The sequence below is a fragment of the Dermacentor albipictus genome, chromosome 7 (assembly GCF_038994185.2).
Source record: "Dermacentor albipictus isolate Rhodes 1998 colony chromosome 7, USDA_Dalb.pri_finalv2, whole genome shotgun sequence".
Taxonomy (NCBI): domain Eukaryota; kingdom Metazoa; phylum Arthropoda; class Arachnida; order Ixodida; family Ixodidae; genus Dermacentor; species Dermacentor albipictus.
The window spans coordinates 32,710,553-32,724,703 of record NC_091827.1 but is presented as its reverse complement, the minus strand read 5'-3'; the positions used below and the strand labels follow the sequence as shown (position 1 = coordinate 32,724,703).

Below are 14,151 nucleotides of genomic sequence, written 5' to 3'. Positions count from 1 at the left end.
ATCTATCTATCTATCTATCTATCTATCTATCTATCTATCTATCTATCTATCTATCTTTATCTCTCGCTACCTCAGCAGCCCTGTGCTATCTTGTTTTCAAGATTCTACAGCTACTTCGTGTGAGTCAGGGGCACGGCCGCTCATTACGCCAGCTGCGTACCGCGTCCGAGAGTCCCTTCCCTTTCAGCCATGATTGAGTGTGATGCCTTCAGTCGCTCCGTGTACTGCGGCCCCGCGACGCTTTCTGGAAGGACGTGGGTACATAAATGTAATATATATATATATATATATATATATATATATATATATATATATACACACGCTCGCGGCCATTCAGCTCTCGCACCAGCGCCCTCTTTTGAAAGCCGCCCGCCGCGACACCGTAATGATAATGGAGGTGACAACGTCGATAATCGGCTCATCCAAGACAAACGCGAAGCCGTGAACTGCGACGCAGCACGGCGCCTTCAGTATGGCCAGAGCTACGGGAGCGCCTCTCTCTCTCTCTCTCTCTCTCTCTCTCCAATAGAGCTGCTTTCTTTCGAGCTGTAAATGAAGATCATATCTCCACGGAGTGATGCCCATGGCCGAGCAACGGTGGCAGCACTGTCGGTGTCATGCTAGTGCGCTCTATTACGGTTGTCTCCCTTTGTCGCCGGTAGGGGGACCTGCTTTATTATCGTCCATGTTTTTTTTTTCTTGCGCCATCTGGTGACGAAGCCGCGCTCCACGGCCTTCTCTTCTCCTTCCCTGTCTTTGTAGTCCCTCTCGCTCCCTCTCGCTCCATCTATCTCCGTTCTTTTTTTACGCCAAGTTCTCGTTCAGCGCCTGCATTTCTTTAGTGGAATTTCGACACGCTTTCGGTGATATTTCGCCACGTTCCTGAGTAACAATGCGCTTTCTTCCGTATTCATTTATTGGTCCTAGCGGTTTCTTGCTTTGCATTTTTGTAGGGACAAATTACGCATTGTCGTTGGTGTTTGCAGTTCGTGCCTTTTACTGTCCTCTGACTCTTGGCGCTGCCAGTGTGATTTCGGTGGCACTTCGCCAATGCTTTCGGTAACAGTGAACCATCTATTATATCACTTTTGCGGGTTATTTATTTCTATATTCATTTATTTCCTTTCCTACCTTGTTTATTTCTATACAACACAACACAATCCCAGCCATTTACGGCCCATCCACCAAACCTTTGTTCCGCCGTTCGCAGTATAGGGACACTACATGCAAGTACAGTTAGACTTGCATCAGAACAGCTTATAGTTTCCAGCACGTGCTCTAGCCCCCATTTCGTCAGCCGCTTCTTATACTTATCCCGTCTTTGACTCGCTCGCTTTTGTCATCGGTGTCGAAAGCTTCACTTCCACAACGCTTTCTTTCTATACCTCGCTTCTTTTTTCTTCTTTTAGCGTCTGCCCCTTTTCTTCGCCCGATGACCACATCCCCGCTCGCCAAAAAAAAGGTGCGCACACTCGGCTGCCCAACCTGACGTGTGTGTGTCCCGTCTTTCGACATCCTCGATTGACGCCACCCCCGTTTCGTTCGCGCGATATAATCTTCGCCTCCGATTCGCTGCCGCGATCCCCTCGCACCGTTGTGTGTCCCCTTTCATCGCCATTTCTCGCGGATTCACCTAGTTTCCCAACACCGCCGCTTCGTTCGTTACCGTTTCCTTCTTCATTTTGGTCTTTATTTATCATGTTTTACGTTTTTTGTTGTTGTTGCTTCTTTTTTTGACAGCGAAGCTGTTAAGGGGAGTGTTCCACGGCACTTCTCGAGCAGCTGGGGAGGCTGGCGAAGACCGAAGGGCCCGGTCAAACTATTATTATTTGTTTTGACCACATATACACACATACACAGGTAACAGGAAAGGGAAAGCGAGGAGCAGGCTGGCAACTGCCACCGGAAGGGGCACAACGCCTGCCTACTCTTCTGAAGGGAGGTGACCGCAACACAGAAACGGAAGATAGGAAGGAGGGGAGGAAAAAGGAAAGAGTAAAGGAGAGCAACAGGACAAATCTTAAAGACCAAAGTAGAACACTGCAACAGGACAAATCTAAAGACTAAAGCAGAACTCTGCAGCCGGAATTAAAGTGACGCCGCGTCGACATGTCAATCAAGGAACACGCAGCAGTCCGCCCTCCGTTCGGAGTCCCAAGGCGGCCGTATGACAGTTCAAGTAAAACTCTTGCTTGCGCTAGTTGGTTCGTGCTTGAAGTAGTAAAGGCAAGGCGCAGGAGACCAGGACCCGAGACTGTCCTTTGTGTTCTTCTTCTCGAGTCCTGGTCTTCTGCGCCTTGCCTTTACTACTTCAAGTATGACCAGAGCGGTCGGTGAGTAAGCGCACTCGGGCGCGGGCTTCCCAGGGATAAGCGATGATTTCGTACTTCATGCGTTTGCAGATTTCAGTGACACTTCATCTTCAATGTTTTCTTTTCTAATGGCATACTTAAACCTGAAAATCCAATTTATTAATTTTATAACAAACCCAACACTAGATACACAGACAAGCACGAATTTTTTTTTCTTTCTATACTGTCGTATAATTATTTTGAGTGCTTTCGTTAATTAGCCGACCTCACGTCAGTACTCACAACACCGGCTCCTGACAGTAAACAGGTTTCAAAGTGTCATGTTCAAATGGCAAGGTTACTCGCATTACAGTTGGTGACTTAGCACTACAAACCATTACTGTGGCAATTTCGGCACAAAAGAAAACTTAAAAACAAGGACACCAAAATAAATTAATTCTGGGGTACAGAAAAAAAAACCTTAAGAAAGATACCAAATTAAATTATTTTCGGGTATAAAACACGATATGATTATGAGGGATGCGGTAGCGGTGGACATTGGATTAATTTTGATCAACCGGGGTTGTCTAACGGGCTCCTAAACCTAAGTGCACTAGGGAATGCGACAGGTTTCTGTGGGCGGATCATGCTATACGTCTTGCTTAGTTCACTTTCCATCACGACGGTGTAGTGGACAGATGAAAGTAAGCGCCGACGCGAGCAGACGACTCGTTCAAAGCTTTGAAACCAACTCGCAAAATGACAAGCAGACGTACGACCTAAAAAAAAATTACAGTACGGCGTGTCTCCGGTACGTGACTAACTCTTGCAGATATGTTCCACTTCTACGTGCCAACGTGAATGTATGCAGTGGGAGTGTGTGCGTGCAGAAAAAAAGAAAAGAAGATAAACGCATTTGAGTATAAATAGACGCCAGCCAGAAGTTTGCCTCTTGTAGACCTTCAGCCGTCATTTCCGTATCAGTAAGGGATCACATTTACGAGCGAAAAAGTTTTTTATGCGAAGCATATTACGAGAGCTCAACCCAGCTCCTCAGGCGCGGCGGTGTCGCCATGAAACCACGTGACACCGTGACGTCACGACAGAGGAGAAGTGGCTTTGGCTCAACTCTTGCAAGACGGGCTGGGTGGGTATCGAACCAGGGTCTCCGGAGTGTGGGACGGAGACGCTACCACTGAGCCACGAGTACGACGCTTCAAAGCGGTACAAAAGCGCCTCTAGTGAATGCGGTGTTGCCTTAGAAACGAGCTGTTTCTAAGGCGTGCGTCTCTTGCTCATGCCTGTTTCACATGATGCGATTTTCGTCGCACCGGAAGTGCGATTTCCGTCGTTTGCGATGAAAATCGCAGTCGCAGTGCCGACCCCCCGATTTTCGGCTGCGACCAACCGGTTGGTCGCACAGTCGCACCGTCGCACCGATCGCTGCGATTTTCCGTCGAAATTGCGCGGAGAGCTGCCAAAGGAGCTATTTCGCTGGTTTGTTTTGGAAAATGGCGTCTCGATCGACAAGTGCAATACGCGGAGACGTGGATCGTCGAATTCGGTACGTACGCGAAGGGAGAATAAAAAACTTGTACCGCAGATTGCATTCTCCGATTTCTATGCGTTTGTTGACACTCTGCACAGCAAATGAAGTGCATTTTCACGTTTGCTTCGTACGCCTTTGCGAGTTGTCAGTGCTAGGAGGTGTTCGATCCCCAGCAGACGACGAGGTCGCTACAATGTTTTGAGTAGCATGCAAAAATCGCGCTTACGGAGCAGCTTGAATTATTTCAACCTCGTCAAGGGCAAATGACAAGACAGCAAAGTACCCGAAGTTTCAACGTTGCGCTGAACGCGGTACCGTTCAGTTGCATTTTCTTGTCGGTTTTCAAGCACGAATTTCCCGATGCATCTTGAAAGCTTATCTTGCCTCTTATTAAATCTGACAGAGCAAAAGTGTAGGCTATCGTAATGAATTTGCTACGATAGCATTAAATCCGTGGCTTGAATAAAATATTACATGCACGTTTGGTTGCACCTCTTCGCTGGAGAATTTTTTTTTTCTTGCACAGAAACCAATAAACATTGACTATGTTGCGGACTTTGTATCCTTACTGCATCTGTATGAACACTTGCTCTGCAAGGTAACTAACTGCACAGCTAGTAGATTAAGTAAATACAGTGACAACGTACCCTCCTGCACAATTATGTAGAACTCGTGCAACAATGCGAAAAGCAGGCAAACGCCCTGTTCTTGTGTGGATAAAACAGTATAAAACGACACGCTGAAGAAAAGTAAATCTAAACTGTGCAGTGAAGTCAGCCAGTACAAGCAGTTCTTGCACGTTCACAGCTGATCAAGTGTGCAGAAACATTCATGCCTTACATGTTTCTAGTAAGTTTCTAATAAGTTTGTGATCACATATTACTGTGTAAACCCATATAACGATATCCGCTGCGATTACTATCTTTGTAAGTAATGAAATACCATGCTACTTGCAAGAACATATATCACCTGAGGATTTTAGAACAAATTTCTGCATTTCAACTATACACAATATGTGGCTTATTCAATAAAAGAACACAAACTGGGCTTCATTGCAATGACAAACTTATTCCAAACTTTACTTACATACAGGCAAGAAAAAAAATTATAGACAGAAATATTGTTCTTCAATTTGTTCACCTGCCACTGTGGCTATAGCATTCTGCTGCTAACACAAGGCGAGGGATTGATTTGCCAGCCATGGAAGTCGCATTTCGATGGGAGTCATAGGTGCGAAAAAAAGCTCTTGCACTTAGATTTAGTTCATCACCTTTTATTGAACCCTTACACTTCAAAATGCTATTGCACGGGGGGCATGCTTATGGAAAATCTAACACCAATAGAAAGCAAAGCGCGGAATTGTAAAACAACCATCTTTCGTGATAATTCAAGTGTGTAAATATTCATTGCATCAATATGTATTGTTCAACAGCACTGCACAAGTAAGCATGATCAGGTATAGCAAGTACTCTGTCAAGAAGCTGGTTATACAGATGTATAAATGTCAAGGCATGAATGCTCATACTACGTCGCACACATAGCACAAAGAAAACCTTTTTCAAGAGTTGTCCCTTCTGGCAGATATGAGTGGGCCATAAGCAGCAGAAACTTTATTGCAGGACATTGTGTAATACCGCTTATGAAAAAATGAACAGAGTGAAGAGGCTTTTAACCCTTTATTGACGAGTGTTGCCTACAGGCAACACACCAAAAAAGAATTTTTTTCTTGTCGAGTTTAAGTATCGAGTACGAAGTTTCTAGCTAAATGTCTTCGGCCAACACTGAATGACAAGCAGCAAGCGTTGTTGGTTGTCAATTTGTTAGTTTAGAGCAGGAACACTGGACGAGGAAGAAGAAGTTTGGCACGTGACTCACTGTCTTGTGCAAGCAAGTTCAGAGGAGACAGGCCAATGCAACGTATGCAGCTGCATTGGTGTCGCACATCTGATGTAAAGCAAATGAAATGGGCAGCTCTGGTTCACATATGATAAGAGCTGTCTATACAAATGGAAAATAAAGCTAGGTGGCTTCAATGGGGTGAAGCCCACTTCCAGTTTCCTGCCTGGGGTTTTCCCTCTATTGCTGAAAAATTTCTGCAAAATATTTTTTCTTTTTGTTGATTATGCTTACTCTTTATGTGTTTTGCATATTTAGATAGAACAATAAACATGTTTTCTCGGTATTTATATGTCTCGTCATTAAAGGGTTAACAGCAGTACCTCATGCTGCTCTAATAAGAGGAACGATGTGCAAAAACATATCTGGTAGTACACTTAAACTAACTTTCTGAAAGACAGAAAATTCCAGGTGAGAGTTGGAGGTACGTTTAGCCCACACATGCCAACAACACGGGCATACTACAAGAAACACTACAGCCTATGGTGTATTACAGTCTGTGGGAAAGCTATCTTATACAGAAATCAAAAATGATGCAACAAGCCCTCGACAACACTGCAGACTTTCTTGGCTAGTCTGGCCTCTCGCTTTCTGATAAGTCAGCTCATATCGACGTCAGAAAAAAAGAAAGACTAGAATCAAGAACTACCCCAGATTGCACATAGTGATCCACATAGCTGGACAAATATGCCCGCAAGTCAACATCCACAAATCCTCAGCTAGTGTAAGCCCATGACGGCAGAGCCAGCATGTGGGTGAAACAATTATGCAATGCCTGGACGCAACTTCCACACCTGGTGAAAAGAATAATCTCGAAATAACGGGGGTGGGCGAGCGGATACTATAGAAAATCGCAGATGCTGTGCTTGTGTCCAAAGTATGGTACTGTATGAATTACCAACAGCACACAAAAAAGACAACTCATCGAATACAGGCATCGGGTAGTAATAACAGGTCTTTCCAACTGTACCATGCTTGAAGACCTCTATGAGAAAGAGCTAACGAACAAGCACCTAGACAGAGTAGAGTTGCAGCCTGCAGCACAAATTCTTTGTCTCAAGAGCTCAGAACCTCGTCCCAAGATACTATGCCAGTTAGCATATGAGATGCAAACACCCCTCCCTTCAGAAAAGCAACCTCGGGAGTACGTGAAGTTGAAACACAACAGGCCCATACTGTGAAATATGGGGACAAACAATTAGGCCAGGAGATTATATGCAGCTGCCAAACAAACACAGGAGGTTGCTAATCACGAAGATGCAAGCAAACATAAGGCACATATAGTACACTGATCTGGCAATAGCAGTGTAACAGTAGTATGACACTACATAAAACTAAACCCCATATAAGTGAGTACCATTTTAGGTCATCCTACACCTAGAAAAGCTGAACGGAAAGCAATCAAAGCAGCACTTGTAATGCAGATTACACCCTGCACAACACCCTGCATGGATTCACCAGAAACTGTCTGGGCCTGCACATCACACAAGATTGTCAGGAAAATCAAGAGATTAACACGCGACTTGCCAGCACATGGCCAGAAATTAAATTACAGGATACATAGCCATGCAGTTATTCCAGGACACAAGCGGGCTTATAAGCCTGACATAATAACTGAAAACTAGATGAGTTTGTGTGTATTCATTATTAACTAAAGTGCAACAGATAGACAACACACAAGAACGAAGCGCTCTGTGTGTTCACTTCGTTCCTGTCCATTGCATTTCTGTTGCAGTATAGTTAATGAATTCATAAGGCTGCACAGGAGAAGAATGATACCTCTGCCCAAGGGCCCGATCTCGCATCCAAATCCACACGTGTGCACACATACACACACAAATGTTGCAAGAGTGCATAGCATGGAGCAGTATCAACAGGATGACACTAGATGAGGACTAACTTTCAACTGAGGTTCATTTGTAAAAATGTGGCGAGTTGTAAAAGGGCGATGAGCAAAACGAGAACAAGGTGAAAGCAGGAGCCAACGTTTCGACAAGTGGACTTGTCTTCTTCAAAGTCCACGTGTGGAAACGTTGGCTCCTACTTTCACCTTGTTATCATGTTGCTCATCGTCTTGAATTTCCATCTCCTGCCTTCCCCGAATTTTCCCCAGAAAAAGAAAGACATCATTGAAGGATAGATAAAAATTGGTGCTTGATGCAGCCAAACATAAATAAATATGCTACAGAAAGAAAATAGAGAAAAATTCCAAGTGCAGGAAAAAATAATTACAATTGCCAATCCTGCATGCCAGCACCTTTCAAGAAACACTGTTGTTATTCCAATAGACAGACTGACAGTTTGCTTATGCAATGCAAGCACATTCTTCCAGTTCCATGCCATTGGGGAAAAAATGAGTTTCCTGGAAGGTAGCCACTTGCACACTTGGTCATCACTGTTTTTTTTCCCTGGACTTGTATATCTATACGTATTTTCCCCCTTTCCTGCTTTTATGTTTGGTTTCATCAAGCACTAGTCTTTATCAGGTTTTATTGCTGCACTACTTTGTGGTAACCTTTATAGATCACTGCACTTTCACAATAAACCTTTTAATTAGAAGTTAGCATACCCTGTTCTTACTGCTTCACACTGTAAATTCTTGCTACATTGGCCAAATAAAAGATTTTATAAGGTATCATGAGGGCTATTAAAGTGACTTGCTGCAGTCTAAAAAAAAAAACGAATAGCCTGGCTGCAAATGGCACCAAAGAACACATAGGACAAACAAGAAAACCGTGATGATCTAACAATCAAAAGTTTAATGTACACACCGAGTAAATGCTCGCTGACAAGCAATAGACTGAACATACACAAAAAGGAGAAGCAAAAATTCATGTGCATTTCCTGACGGGAAATGCATCCATTTTTAGCGGAGGCCGTGATGTCAAGATTAACCCAGCATTTTTAGATCTACAGCTTCCGTAATTTCTCTAGGCAGCCGATCTGCACAGAATGCTAGCTTCTTCCTCTACGATGCACGCTCAGATGTGGAGAGTGCATTGTAGAGGAAGAAGCTAGCATTCTGTGGAGATCGGCTGCCTAGAGAAATTATGGATGCTGTAGATGCAAATACACTGGGAGAATCTTGTGTCAGCATGGCCGCTGTTACACTTTCAGAGATGGATGCGTTTCCTGTTGGGATCTGTATGGACACGCATCAGATCTTGCTTCTGCTTTTTGTGTAAATTCGATTTATTGCTTGTCGACCAGCATTTACTCGGCATGGTCAATAAACTTTCATTTGTTAGAACACCTCATGAGATTATCTTGGTATCTAGCAGAAAGGTGTTCATTCTTTTTAGAGTGAAGCTGTATATGCCTAGGCGAAACACTCATGGTCCGATCACAAGAACCCTAGCGTAGGGGTATGAGCCATTGTTTCGGGGGTTGTGAGCCATTGTTCGTCTTACATGAGGGACGGAGACATTTCTTGTTGGGTAGACATAGAAATTGCTTATGCATTTAACACATAAACATTTATCTACGCATTATTCCAAGGAAGGGACACAGAGTGGGACGGGGTTAAGACAAGATCATGATGTCATAATTATCTTGCAGCAAAGGTGTGGCGGGCCAATGGCTACACCGATAGTGACGTCATTTCTCTCTAGCAGCAGAGCGCGCGTGCAGAAGTCTCTCTCAGACTTCCCTATAGGTTCAAAAATGTGTCCCTGTATTTAATTAAATGAAATGTGCAGCCCCGGTGTGTCACTTGGTAACTACAGTGCATAACTGAGTCATAAACATTATGATTAACGCATTACAAAACACAAATGCGTAACATAATTCAGAAAGACTTCGACGGACCACCTGGATTAACACAATGAACCGCTGCTCATTGCACTTTCGAAGATGGTGATCTTGCAAAGTGCAATGTGCGGCATTCCAAATAAACAATGTGATAAACCCAAGCCAAACATGTGCATAACCTCATTAAGAAACACAGACATAACCAATAATATAGAAAGACTTTAATAAGCCATTGGAATTAACCCAGTGATAAAAACCGGGGCTGCACATTTCAGCTTCGCTGGTTTACCGTCTGTACAGGGTGCATGGGCAGTAACTTTTTCTGTTATTGTTTGTTAAGTATTGTATAATGTGCCAGTAAAACACGTTGGGCTAGTTGGTGCAATGTAGTGGTACTGCTTTTTTTTGCTGTTTTTTTTTCTTAATGTTGTGCCCTTCTTCCTTTTGTAACAACTTTTTTATTCCCCCTTGCATAATACTCCAACCTTGCAGCCTGCGAGGTATATAAATAAATAAGTACATAAGCACGTCATTCATTCATCTGCATACGCCTCGCACCATTCCTTGCTCAACAAACGTCACTGTGTTGATGTCTCGCAGCGTGCATCTACATTAACTGCCGTTTGCGTTTCGGTATGGTTTGTGAACAGTGTAATGCATAAAGATTACATGACATTAAGGTTGTGACCTATGCGGTGCATAAGCAAACCTTGCAAAAGATGACAAGTTGGATTGTTGAAAATAAGACAAATGGTATATATCGCAGTTACTTTAACAGCATTTAATTGACCACTTGACAAAAACTTCACTTCGCATAGATTCCAACACGTACACTGAATCTGCAGTTTTCTTTTTTGCTTATTAATGCAGTCGTTACTGCATGGCCACATTGTAGATTTGAAAACAAAGTGAAATAAATTTGTTTCTTGCAATATAACAATATGTGTAGATCACTGCGATTGTAACCCCAGAACTTAATACAAACATGCACACTATAGGACGCAGACAAATGTTCAGGACAAATTTCAGAATGTTTGTATTCTGATACATATGAAAGTGAACGGTTTCATTCCATGGCTGTCAATGAGAGGGAGAGAGAAAACTTAAAAGTGTTCGTGGAACAAAAACGCACTGATAAGCTTAGACATATAGTCATTGCTTAACACTTTCGAAATGAATAATTATAGCTTGCTATCGACATTGAAGCAGCCATTCGACAGCAAGAAAAGGAATCAGTTTTTCCAGCTCTGAACATTGAATTGCAGGAAATGCAAGCAGGCATAAAATTCTGACAATATAATGTATAGGAATACCAAATTGGAATAAACATTGAGGCTTGCATTTGTACTTTCTCTGGCTGAGCAATCTAGTTTGAAATGACTCCCATAAGCATGTCGTAACAATGTTGATCTAATATAGGTTAAATGCATGACTAGCTTAAGAAATCTGGACGATTGCTATAAATTACAGTGAAGAAACTATAATATCTAATAACATTAATAATATAATAATATTTATTTCCACAAAACAGGCTAACCGTGAGAGGCGTGCGAGGCTGAGCAGAAAGCTGAAAAATTCTACGGCAAGTGCGCCTGCCGTGGGCCTACGATCCTGCATTATGAATAGCGCGTATTGATATGGTCTTCTTGTTAGAAGTTCCGAGTATACTACCAGCGCGAGAAACGGGACAACAAAGTGGGCGAGAAGCGTGTCTTTTAGAATGCTATGTTACAACGTACAGGTTTCTACAAAAGTGACGGTAACTGCTCGAAACATTTGATGCGTCGGCTTTTGCGCCTTTAGAAATATTGAGAGGGGGCTCCCATATATATATTCGCAGCGCAAGCACGGCGATGGACGAACCAGGCTAGCGCTAAGGTTGAATTTCACAACACAATTTTCATTCCACGTCGTAATCACACAGATCGTTTGAGGCTTCGTTCAGGGGCACACGCGGGCGTTCGGGTTGGTGCTTCTTGTTGCGTTTGGGGTAAGAATATGGCTAGGAGCAGGCACCACATATGCGCAATGACAGGCAATATACACGCATCATTTCTCTAGACGCTGACGCCGAGCACGGGTAGCGCGAGGATCTTGTTGGGCTGACACGACAACTTCGTGGCAGCCGAATTCCGAATACTGCATATACGGTGAGGGTAGCTATATGAACTTGTCGATAGGTCATCTTGCAGATTGTTGGTAGCACAGGCAGAACAAAACGGTCATAGAAGGTAGATAAGGCAACACACACCGCTGAACCACCTACGAACAGCTGTTTACGTGCGCGATGTCGCACTGAACTACAGAAACCGCCGTCGCGCACCCCAAGACAAATCTTAACTAACGTTTTTAAATGAGTAAACGTACATATTATTTGCTTATAATCAAAAGAAGTCAATAATATTATAGTGTAAACGTTTTATTCACTACAATAAATGAATTATGCAGCGTGTGCCACGAAACCTGGCACTAAGCAACCCTGGGCGTCGCACCAGTCGCATTGTTAAAATCGCAATCATGTGAAATGAGCCCTCTAAAAATCGCATTGCGACGCGTGCGACAGCACCGATTTTCGTCGTTGCAGTCGCATCATGTGAAACAGGCTTCAGGCGCACATTTCGTTGCCGCGCCGAACGCTGCTTTGCTCGACGCTCACCGCGTCTAATGCGGGGCGCGTAGTCGCTGCCCTGTAGCCCATTGTCTTACACCCCTTGGCGGGTCGACGGGAACGCTGTCGCGTTCCACTCTTGAAGGCGAAGCAGTAATGCATGAGTTGTTTCTTCGTCTAGCCGAACCAAATATAGCCAAGCAACAGCAGTTCACCAGGCTAAACAGTGGTTCAACAACTAAAATAAAGGCTAGTATGCTTCGCATCCTGGGCTTAACCTTACCTAAGCCACAGCCATTTTTTTTAACTCTCGCCTCATCCAAGTCGCAGCAACAGTACCGTAGTGGCCGGAAGCCTCCTCGACGAATTAAAAGCCCTCGGTTCGAGCGCTGCGGTGCGAAGGAGGTATACTGGCCACGTCCACCAAATCAATCTAAGCTCTCTCCGTGCGAATGGGACGGCCGTTAGTTAACATGTTCAAACTTTGATTACTGCATGCTCTTTTCTCTTTCCTTCGTCGGGGTTACCCTATGTTAGGGCTTTTAGAAGCTCTCTCTGTCATTTCCTGACTTCTTAAACTCTACAACTTCGTGCTCAAACTTTATTTTTACTTTTTTTTAGCTGATATCAGCGCAGCAAACAAAAAAAGCGATATGAGTTAGCGACTGAGTCAGAAGAGAGAGAGAGAAGGGAAGAAGGAAAGGCAGGGAGGTTAACCAAACTGAGTCCAATTTGCTACTCTACACGTGGGGAGGGGAATGGGGAGTGAAAGAGAGAGAGAGAACTTAGGTGTAGGATGTCTATAGTCGGGCACTCAAGTCTGTTGCCCTCAGGTAGCGAAAAAGCGCTCGAACTGCTTTCTGGGCTAATGAACTGTGAGGCCAGGCTCCCAATATCTTCGCTTCCGTAAATGGCCTGTCATCCAGTCTATTCAAGGCGTGCCTTGAGTGAGTGAGAAAACTTTTATTGTCCGTAAGGCTTGACACCTGAGCTCCGGTACCACTCCTAGGTGTCCAGGGAGCCCGATGTCACCCTAAGGGGCAGGGGTTGGTAGACGAAGTGGTTTGCCGCTTCGGCTGCCAGGCGGACAACGTTGGCCTGTGCCGCCGGGTCTTCACTATGAAGCGCGATCTCCCATGATTCTTCGTCCTTGAATAAATAAACTGGAGCTGTCGTACGCCGACATATGGTCACACTTCAGTGCAGACTCGCCCGAATCGCTCTCTCGTTGAACCACATTCCTTCGGCAATATGTATTGTAGCGTTTGCAGATAACTCCAACATGCTTTTTTGAAGCAAGTTGGACTTGATTTAACTCTCCTGCCTCATGTTCAATACAGTCCCTCATCCACTGAACAGCAAAACCGAGCTTCGGTCTTTTGTGTGAGTGTGTGTGTCTTCTTTTTTCATGCGAGAACGTGAAGTGACCCGTTGAGCGAAAACGCCGACGGTGTCTGTAACAGCGAAAGGGGCACCGCTCCTGACGCTGGTTCGCGCCTCCTGGTTCGGGCCTCGACGAAGCAGAGTGGGGTGAAACGGAACGCCCGCTTCCGCGATAGAGCGCCAGGTGTTGCGTGAGGGGAGAGGGCGTCGCCGCGACGCCACGTCACCGGCCCGCCTCGACGGAGCAGATGCGGCGACGCGTTGACGCCCCGTCGGTGGCCGCTGCCGCTTCCTCTGTCTCTCGTCAATCGGGACGTCGGTTGCAACAGAACTGCTTGTTGGCCTAGTTGGTGCTTGCTAAAAGACATGTTTTTTGCCGCAATTGAACACTCACAAAAGGAAGACACATAAAGACAACACGGGCGTGGTAATTGGAATTGGAATTGGCGTTGGTGTTGGAAGTGCCGCCCGTGTTGTCTTTATGTGTCTTCCTTTTGTGAGGGTTCAGTTGCGGCAAAAAAACAGGACGTCGGTGGCATGCGGTGTCTTTGACTTCTCAGCGATATCGTCCAAACGATTCCGGCCTACAGTCAACGTGCTAACGTAAAAACTGTACACAGAAAGAAACAAAAAGTAGCCTGTGCCAATTTAATCGCAAAACTCGATTACATTTC

At 44.6% G+C, this 14,151-nt stretch overlaps 1 protein-coding gene across 1 annotated transcript in view; it reads left to right on the top strand.

The window, feature by feature from the left end:
• LOC139047810 (ninein homolog) overlaps positions 1-14,151 on the top strand; it is a 386,852-nt gene that overhangs the window by 213,538 nt on the left and 159,163 nt on the right. The gene's annotated exons all lie outside the window — the stretch shown is intronic.